The sequence below is a fragment of the Alligator sinensis genome, unplaced genomic scaffold, assembly GCF_000455745.1.
Source record: "Alligator sinensis unplaced genomic scaffold, ASM45574v1 scaffold789_1, whole genome shotgun sequence".
Classification (NCBI taxonomy): Eukaryota; Metazoa; Chordata; order Crocodylia; family Alligatoridae; genus Alligator; species Alligator sinensis.
In genome coordinates this window covers 1,349,284-1,359,958 of record NW_005842397.1, presented here as the reverse complement: position 1 = coordinate 1,359,958, position 10,675 = coordinate 1,349,284, and the positions used below count along the sequence as shown (strand labels likewise).

Sequence of the window (10,675 nt, the reverse complement as noted above, 5' to 3'; positions counted from 1 at the left end):
TGTGGAGAAATTAGAGAGTCCAGCAGAGGGCAACAAAAATGGTGAGGGAGCTGGGGCACGTGACTTCTGAGGAAACTGGATTTATTTAATCTAAAGAAGAGAAGACTGAGAGGGGATTTAACATCAGCCTTCAACTACCTGAAGTGGGGCTTGAAAAAGGATGGAGCTGGACTGTTCTCAGTGGTGGCAGATGACATAACAAGGAGCAATGGTTTCAAGTTGCAGCAAGGGAAGTTTAGGTTGGATATTAGGAAGAATTTTCTCACTAGTATAACATTGGAACAGGTTACCCACAGAGTTGGTGGGATCTCCATCCTTGAAGGCTTTTTAAGATTTGGCTAGACAAAGCCTCGGTTACACCTTCACAAGTTCAAGTGTCACATGCATATGCAATATGCATGCTAGACAAAGCCTTGGTTGGAATGATTCAGTTGGGGATGGTCCTTGTTTGAGCAGGGGATTGGATGAGATGTCCTCCTGAAGTCCCTTCCAACCTCAATTTATGACTAATTCACTAACCACAAAGAAGGGTCTAGCACTCAGAACCTATAAGCATTCATCTACCACTAAAACATATATACATATTTGCAAGACATGAGCCTGGCACCAATCCTTTTTTTTTTTTTTTTAAATGCAGCTGTTATTCATATGTATTTATTGAATAATTTGAAATACTGTTGCTGAATGTTGCTACTCCATTCACAGTCATTGAAGGGAACTCTCTGGCAAAAAATAGGCCAAATGTTTACTAAACTGCACCTGTAAATGTATACAAATGTCCATCCATTTTAAAGCTGTATCTGTACATGCAAATAGACATTCAAATACTAGTTCTGACAAAAAATCTGCATGTGCAAATTTAGACGCTGCCTTAAAAATTGACTCAAAGGGTTACCATCTAATATGTTTCTTACCAACCATGGTTAAGCAAATGTGTTCAGAAACATTGTGAGTAGTACATATAAAACTATATGAGAGTTTTGTACCCTTTTCTCACTTGCACACTCAGGTACCATCTACGAACAATAACATAGTACATGACCAGCCTGAGAAAAAGAGGAATGCCATTACACAGTATGAAGGGCACATTATCCTTTTCTTGTTTCCACCTTTTTCACTGAACAAATTGTTCGAAGATAAAAACCAAGCTGTTGTAAAACTTAAGAACTAAAGAATGTGCAGCAGGTGGTAACATATGTGTCCATCTAGTTCCAGATAAAACAAATCTAGTGTGCAGAAAAGAGTACAGAATCTCAGTCTGACTCAGAGCTGAGGGGGCGAGGAAAAGAGAAGTGGCTGCAGCTCAAGCGCTAGGCCTGCTGTAAAGAATGGTTATTCTTTTAATGGCATTGTCAAACTGTCCTTACCTATTGAGCACACAGTTGTTCCCCTTACACTCTGAATTCTAACTACCTACTACTCAATGCAAGATACTCTTTCTACTCAATGCAAGATACTCTATCTAACTACTCAATGCAAGATATGCTAAGTTCACTTTGGAACTTGGCCTTTCTTTCCAGTTCTAAAACACTGCAAGAGTTTCCAACTTCTAAATCATTGTAAAAATGGGTTGTAAACATTATTTAAATGTATGAGGACCCCCTCTGGTGGTGACCACAACCTGAGTTGGTCAAACTTTTTCAAATTTTGAAATTTTCAGTGGCATTTTGTCAGCACTCCAATTTTTGATCAAAAAATATTTCAACGGCATTTTTGTACAAAATCATACTTTATTTTCTGACCAGAAATTATTGCTACTCAGTTCTTAAAGAAAATAAGAATTATGCAAAATTGAAGCTTCCTGAACACAGAGTCAAAACAACAAATTTCCCCCGTAATAGAAATGACTGAAAGCTGTTACCATCTGTTGGGTGTTTGGCCTACATAAAATGATCTCACAGTCTCAGTTTGGTATCTAGTGAATAAAAGTCTTCATCACTTGAACTACTAAAACTCGTTTTTATTTAGCATCCTTGTTGATCGCAGAAGAATGAGGCACCACCTTAGTAAACTGGTTAAACTCATGCTTAATTTTAAGCAGGAGGAAGCCAAAGCATGAAGAAGATCCTGTAGTATTTCCTGTAGTAGGGCCTAAATTACCAGTAGAGCTGATAAGAAAATATTGTTTTTGAAATTTGAATTGTTTCTCACAGAGGCAGGGGGAACCTAAAAAAAAAGATAGTTTTTAAGGAGTTGTGCTTTTTAGCAACTAAAAGTTAAATGCTTTTATTAAAAATGATTTTAAAAATGAACATTTCCTGAGGTGTCTTTTTCCATGGTTTGTAGAGGTGGGGAAGGGCGGTGGGGGCGAGTGGGCGACTTTGTGATAAGTAATTTTCTAATAATTCTAATAAGCAATGATACTCAACTTTTCATAAATAAATCCCAAATGCTTCAGTATTATCACCCCTATTTTAGCCTGGAAGTCTGAATTACATGAAGGAAAAGGGACTCAGGCCCAAGGGTCAACCAGCAGGCTGATGGCAGAGATAGGGATGGAATTCAGCTATCCTCAGCAAATCTAGGTAAGTTTGGAGGGGTTAATTTTTTTCTCTTCATTAAAGCACACACTTATTTGGTTCAACCAAAACACATAGCAAAAATCCTGAAATTACTTTAAAACATACATTTGTTTCAACGTTTTTGAAATATTAGATATTATGTTTTCAAAATCACCTCTAGCGTGATTTTGAAAAAAAAGAATATGTAGGACACTCCTCTCCCCCAGGCATGACAGTGAAATAATATTACTATGTTTTAAGTCAAACAAATTGTCTTGTTCTACTAAAAATGGTCTCTTTTTTGGCTTTTTCATTTCATTTTTCATTTCACCAATGGAAAATAATAGTTTTAATTTATATTTGCAGATCAGTCAGAACATTGGAAAATCAGAATCTGTATCTATTGCTTTAGTGTCGGTCCTCCTGGCACAGTACATTCTATGGTGCACATGAGGGCAAGCAGGATTTTCAGTTCTTGCACTGACATTTGGTCAGTTTTAGGCATTAAACACTATTCTTTTTAAGGAAGACAAATGTAAAAGTGTAGACTTCTACCTTCCCTTGTAACAGAGAGTGAGAGGAAAAGAGATTTGGTTTCACTTCAATGGAGCATTAATGCTATCGTCTGAGTTTTATGCTATGCTTCTTTATGCAGCTGAAAAATAAAATTGGCCTCATGACTTTTGATGTATCATTAGTAGTTCTTTAAGTTAAAATTGAATTTAAAAATGGAAAAGCAAGATGCTCAACAATAGGACTTGATTCATTAAGAGTATATGCCTTTTGAGGAACTGGAAAAGGTTCTTCAGCAATCTATCACATTTCTTATTTATGCAGTTCTAACATTAACTGAATCTCACTTTCCTGCCTTTACATGCTGTAAAATGCTCCTCTTTTGACATGCTCTTTTTTTCTTCTGAAACAGTTAAGGTGTTGCTTGAACTCAGTTTTACACTCTTTGCTTTAATCAGCAACATATTCCACATATTTATTACCCACGTAAGGGACAAGTGAAAATAGCAAGGAGAAAATGCTCTGGGTACACCTGCTGCCTCTGATTGCACCCTCTTGCAGGGATGAGGTTTCAAGAAGATAGGATACAGCCACTGGTGTGACTCTGCACCAGCTGAGATGCTTCTTTCTAACTGAATATGTCAGGTTTACAATTGCTTTATACTGACTATTGCTGCCAAAGGACCAGACACACTGAAGAAGATATCAGAGATATTAAATATTTATTCCTTCATGTTTTTCAAGCTCTCTTTTTTCTCCCTTTCAGGCTAACTAATGATTAGGAACAATTCAGCCCAAAACCTAGACATCATTTTTAGATGATAATTTTGTGCATCGTATATTTGGCCTGTATTTTTGAGAATAGCACACAATGTGGGTCACATTTTGTGGCACCCACACTTACTGGAAGGCCAATTGTATTTTAAATTCATTGACTGCAGTCAGACATTCAGTTATAATGTTTTTGATAGAAGAATCCAGGTTTGATTACTACATTACAGCTTTGAGAACTGCATTTCTACTGAATATCCAGGTCAACATATTTTGTTGTGACTGGTTACATCACTTATGACTTCAGTATGTAAACTATCCCAACACAGTGATGTGTGAAAAGGGAAATCAAAAAAGAACACCATTTTGCACGCAATTATTGTCTTAGAATCATATACAGGTTACTCTCGATTTATGTGGGTTCTTTATATGCAAATTCACTCTTACGCGATGAGTGTACTTAGATCCATGGTTCATTATATGCGAGGTAAATTCACTCTTATGTGATCAGCATAAACACCCCTCCACCCAAGGAGGTAAGTCTGTGGGGGGAGGGGAAAGAGCCATGGCTCACCCCAACCCCGGCTGCAGCGGCCTTGGGAGTGGCTGGCATCAGCTGCCTGCAGCTCCTGGGCTGTGCTGTGCTGTGGTTCAGGGAGCTGGTGTCGGCTGCTCCCGGGGCCACTCCAGCCTGTGTTGGGGTGAGTGCGGACAAGCAGAGCCCCATGCAGTAGCCAGCGCCAGCTGCCTGCAGCCATTGGGCTATACCGTGCTCCACCTGACCCCACTCACCTCTGCTCCTGGGCTGTGCCATGCCCTAGTGCAGCCAACTGAGTGCTGCACCCCGCACTGCCCAGGGCTCCGCTTGTCTGCACTCACCCCAGCCCATGCTGGAGTGACCCTGGGAGCAGCTGCCACTGGCTACCTGTACCAGGGCACGGTGCAGCCCAGGAGCAGAAGTGAGTGGGGACAGGTGGAGCCCAGGAGCGAGGGGACAGGTGGAGCACAGTGCAGCCCAGAGGCTGAAGGCCGCTGGTGCTAGCCGCTTCCGGGGCCGCTGCTGCTGGGGCTGGGGTGAGTGTCTCTCTGTTCCCTCTGCTTTGCTGCCTTGTGCAGCCCTGGGAGCAGCAACCCTCCCCCATCCCCTTCCCTAGGTCCAACCTTACTCACTCTCTCTCTCCCTCACCTCCATGGAAACCTATCCCTAATGGTTACATTGTAAAATGGGTTCAGTTTATGCAAATTCAATTTATGCACCATTCTCTGGGAACACATGTACAGCATAAATCGAGGGAAACCTGTGTTTTGAAAAGATGATGATCTTAAAACAGAGAATCTAATACCCAGTTACTAACATACTGCTCATTTCTGGCCAAACATTCTCTTGTCTGTTTTAATCCTGTTATCAGACTGTTTGTGCAATGGGAAATAGATCAACATATTGCAACTCAATGATCAATCTTTGTAGGTTCGTTGACAAGTTACATCATCAAGAGGAGGAAAATCTGCACTGGGGATTGTTGAAGAATCATAAACTAGAATGTGGTGAAGAAGTATGGAGATGGAGCATTAAGAAGTACTTCAGAATAGTGGTGTATAAATTCTGTATGACTTAACAGCTGTACAGGTAGAGAAAACCCAGCATGACATGGGCTGATTTAAGAAAACTTGAAGGCAGAATTAATCATTGATGTGGCTATTTCTGGAGATGAAAGACATTTTGAGAGAGAGGAAAATGTGAAAAATATAAATTGAGTGACTGTGCCATAAAATAAGACTTCTCTTGGTAATTTAGCAGTAAAAATAAAATGTTGCCAACTTCAGCATCTAGCAAGAATGTGTTGGACACAGACATTGTCTGGATTTACATAGTATACTTGCCAAGTCTGCCATTCTTGGAAACTACTCCTGAGTTCCTGTATCTCTTAAGGGAGTTCACGGTTCATTGGTTTCTCCCAGTAAAGTTGACAGTACCAATGACTCAAAATATCATTTGCATATATAAAGGAAATGATAGTATGCAAAACACATTAGACCCTGTATTCTCAAGACCACTTAGGTGAACTACCATCAACATAAAAGTTGTAAGAACAATAATAATAAAAAATAACAAATAATAAAAGAAGAAAGATAAGAACAGGGGAAGGATGTGAGAAAGTAAAGGACTAGAAAGAGAAAACTGACTGGAGAAATGAGGAATTGGACGTGGTATCTTCAAGAGGTATGGCATACATAATATGGGGGAAAACAGACAGTCCAATCAGAGAAAGTTAGGAAAATGTTTTGAAATACTGGAGATATGAAGTACAGTGTTTCATCTGAAAGAAGCTGCCAGGAAAAGGATTGCCCATACCTGAAATTGTTAGTCTATGTGAAGCAGACTTGGCAGGAGTGTATAGACAAAGAAACTGCATGCAGCTTCTAAGGCATCTGACATAGACGTAACAGATGCATATCTGAAAAAAGCATGCTTCAAGGGCCTTAAGTGGCAGAGCTGAAATCTGGACATATTCACTGTCAGGAAATAACTTGGATGGTAGAAAATACCCAAAAGGCCAGATTCTGATCTCAGTTTTCTGGTGCAATTATGCACATTTCATACACAACAGCGACATTTTCGCTTCATCACTGTTCTGTTTAGCTAATGATTCTTTCTGTTCAGGAGTGAGTGAAGACCCCTAGTAGCTCAGCGGTAGTTAGGTAATATTTTGTGAATACATAGACTGGGTAAACAATATCTTTTTATGAAGGATGCTGGGCAAAGGCTTTTGAAGTGATAGAAAGCTGTAGCCTTTGCCCCTTTATCAGCTATTACAAGCTAAATAAGGATAACTTGGTCAATATATTGATGAGAAATCTCCAAAGAGAATCCTGGCTACTGTAGAACGAGTAGGAGACGGAGCACACAGCAAACAAACACTGTCTATTTGAACTGATGAGCACATTAGAATATACCAGAGCTGTCACCTTTTGCATGTAAAATAGAGGGACCTTGAGTTCTGGGTGATATGATTCATGTTTGTTTATCCTCGGGCAACTCAAATTTCCTGCTGGCAACCTAGACTGTAAGAACATATTGGCTATGCAGGGAGCATACATGCTCTAATGACTGTTTCTGAAGACAAAGAACTGAACATTCTGAAACAGCAAGCCCACTTCTTTGGAGAGCTGACATTGTAAATATGTTATAATGATGAGGTAACTGGAAAAGGACAGGAGCTCTAGAGGGAGACATTAGAAAGTCTCCTCAAGGTAGCACTGGCCATAGGGAGTCAGCCCTGACTTCACAAATAAGAACTGAATACATGTACTTTATTAGTTAATGAAAAAATATATATAAGTGATAGCATTTTAGCTATTTGCATTTATTTTTAAAGGTCCTTTGGTGGCCACATACTTTGGTGCTACATTTATATTTAATGAGATCGTATGAAAGGCCTAGGATAAGAAGAGCTCCTGTGGTGTAGACAGGGCTGTGACTGAATTTGTGACATATTTGTTTAATCCACTACTTCTATTGCTAGGCTAATATTGTCCTGACTTCTCCATGTAGCATATAACTCAGGTTACACCTTGCACATGTGGGATACAGATTATCCCATTCAACAGTTCCTTTCCCCACTGGAAGCTAGCCTAGTGTTACCAAAAAACACTTCCCATCAACTATGCAGACAATGGCTCAGCTCCAGAATTTTCCACTTTCTGCCTTATCTCATTCCTGGGAGTGGAAGAGCACTTGGGCTTTCCTCTTCCTCATCTTGTCTATAATCTATGAGGTCCTTTATCACCGGTGTAACTCCACAGGATGCTAGGCTATTCATTCAACATGCATACTGCTTTTGAAGACTTGGAGATTTTAGAGTCCTGTCTAATCTTTATGTATGATATTTATGCTTTCAGTGATAGAGAGTTAAGTTACGATGGTATTGCCTTCACATGAGAGTGTGCACCTGAGAAGTTACTATGAAGTAGTTGATGTTCAATAAATCTTTGTCCTCCTTTTGCCTCGTGGTACGTAATTTTTCTGCTCATACTATAGGTCTGGGTTACCAGTTCCTCTCTAGCAAAGTAGCAGCAACAGATACTTATAATTTCTGGAAATAGCTCTTGGAAAATATTCAATTTCTTTAAAAAAGAAGAAAAAAGATGAATTGTAAGGTCGACCCAAGTGTTTTCATTATGCTTTTGGTGACCATCTTAAACCTGACCTAGTAGGTGTCCTTAAGGGACCACTTTATCTCTAGAAGACTCAGATTCTCTGTGCCTCAGCTTTTCCTATAAAATGGAGATTATGATATCTCTTTCTCATATTACTTCGTAATACACATTAAAAGCACCAGATCAGAATGAGGTATTATGCTTGTTTTTAGTTTTAACCACTATTTACCAGTAAAGTGGCAGTGCCTGAAACCTCTCAATCCATCTTTCAAAGACTCTACTGACAAGATTCTTTACTCAATGCCTGATTCTTCTTCGGGAAAAACAAAATAAAAGGTTTCTGCATTACCTACGGTCTGGCTCTTTAATAAGAGGGCAGGTCCTTGAGACAATAGCTCTGGACATCCTAGTGGAACTTTGGACGAGCCATGCTTTTTCCCTTCCAAGCTCTTTCTCCTATTGTTTATCTTGAAAACCACCTGAGCGCAACAGCATTTGTTTGCTTCTGCTGACGTTTTTCCAACAAGGCTTGTAAAGTCACCCAGCGCATACCTCCCCAGTGTTTATGTATAAAAACACTTAGCCCCTCTTAACCAGAAATTTTAAGGAAGGGAACAAAGATAATCTGGCCAAGCCCAAACAAACACATGGAGCTATCAAGGTTTGAAAATAAATGTGTCAGCTCATTTTCTGAAACAAAAAAACCAAAAGTGAAATAAACCCACCAAACAAAATCCCTTCCACATCACAACATGCCTAGCATGCTCTCAAAAGCTGAGATTTTTAAATACCAAAAGGGACTTAGCTAAATACCTTTTCATAAATGTTACGGAAAGAAACTGGAAATAATTCCCCTGCATGGCTCTGAAGCCATCATTTCAGTCTAGGTTCATTGCAGAAGGCATTTTCCTCTGCCTTTTCCATATCCATATTGATCACACCACTATTGTGCCCTTGTGCAACTTTTAGATAATGTATTAAATAGTTTTTTTTCCCTCCCTACCTTTGTCTCCAAATTAACCTTTGCTAAGGCCAAGTTTACACATATATTTTATACTGGTAAACTGGCACAAGACTTAGGATCATTGCTATTATAAAGATAGCTTATTTTCCTCCTCATAAAAGGTGAAGTTGAACTGATAGAAATATGTTAATATTGATATAGTTGCACCTGCACTTATGGGGCTGGGTCCTTTTCAAGACCAGTGCACTTAAAGTGGTCTAATTTCTGTGTTTAAGCATTCATGCATTTACACTGTAATGCACCCAGTTTGTTTATTTCTGCCTGGATGAAAACAGTGACATGAGCCGCCAGAGTACAATATTAGGTAAATGCTGACAAAGTACCATAAATACTGTCCAGAGAGGATACAGCCCTTCACACAACAGAGCAACTTGCTGTTGTGTGAGGGACTGTATCCGCCCTGGATAGTAGTTAGAGCCAGAATCTTGATATAGTATTTGCATTAGTACAAACCTGGTAGTTTTCTAGACTGCTGACTGACTTTTAGAGTTACTGCATGGAGTGGGTGATTAGCCATGGTCTAGCCTGTTCTCAAGGAACAGAGCTCTATAATTATTCAGTGTCCAATTTCACATGCTCAAAACATAATCAAGAAACTAGCCTAGATCAGAATAAAATAATCTATTACCAATGAGTTATACCCCTTGATTTGCATTTCAAACAAGTACTGCTGATGGTGCCACTGACTGACCTCCCCAGCTATACTCACTATCATAGATCTGCCTGTAGACTTTCATCTCATTTACTATAGAACAGTAATGCCAGCTTCAGAGATATGTCAGAGTTCAGTGGAAAAACAAGCAAACACACACACACTTGAATTGTCCTGAAATTGTCTCTTTTATGATGTTCCCAGGGAACAGTAAGGGTAGTAGCTTTCTCATACTCCAAAGTTTTGTTTTCTCTACGTTAATGTATCAGAGATAACAAAACTGAGAAGATCCTCAACTACAAAAGTTAGGTCCAAATCTAAAATTCCTCAAAATAAATTAGCATTCAGGTCTGGAGTTTGTCTTCAGTTCATCTCTATAAACATGAATCTACACACACACATACACACACATACACACACACACAAACAAAACAGAAACAGATCCCCCTTACCAGGTTTAGGCACATAAGCAGAGAGGTTAGAAATGGAAGCACCTTGCCCTGTGAGTCAGCAGTGGTTTTCCTTGTACATTCTTGCACGTACCAATCCCTACAAATTCATCCAGCCAAGACTTGTCATAACTTTAGAAATTAACAAAAGCAATTCCTTCTCTATTGTCATTCTAGTGGCACTCCGTTCCATTTACACCATTTTAATATCTCCCCTTTTGTTATCATATCTAGGGATAAAGGACTGGAAAGGACTCCCTGGGTCACTGAGTCATCTCCTAGCAGAAGCACCTATGCCATTATAATACCACCAGTCAAAGGTATCCAACTCATTTGGCCCTTTGGGATGGATCTAAACCAAGTATATACCTTTCTGAATCTGGACCTAATTAACCAGAAGACAGATTTAGGCATACTGAAATGTAAATCTCCATGAAATCAATGGGATTTAGGATCCCAATTTACTGAAAACTTTTGAACCTGCTACCTCTTATCTATAACAATATGACAAACATCAAGGCTGCGTCCAGATGAGCGTGGATGTTTGGTTCCCTAGGGGCAAGTAGCGGCGGCATAGCTACTTGTTCCCGGGGAACACCCTTGCCAC

The 10,675-nt window shown here is 39.6% G+C and overlaps 1 long non-coding RNA gene across 2 annotated transcripts in view; it reads left to right on the top strand.

The window, feature by feature from the left end:
• Positions 1-10,388, top strand: part of LOC112551259 — a 22,174-nt gene extending 11,786 nt beyond the window's left edge. For both annotated transcript variants that reach the window (XR_003095512.1, XR_003095513.1), the window contains exons 2-4: positions 2,419-2,525; positions 5,254-7,796; positions 10,303-10,388. This is a non-coding gene — a long non-coding RNA (uncharacterized LOC112551259). The remainder of the gene's footprint in view (positions 1-2,418; positions 2,526-5,253; positions 7,797-10,302) is intronic.
• Positions 10,389-10,675: the final 287 nt, after the last annotated feature.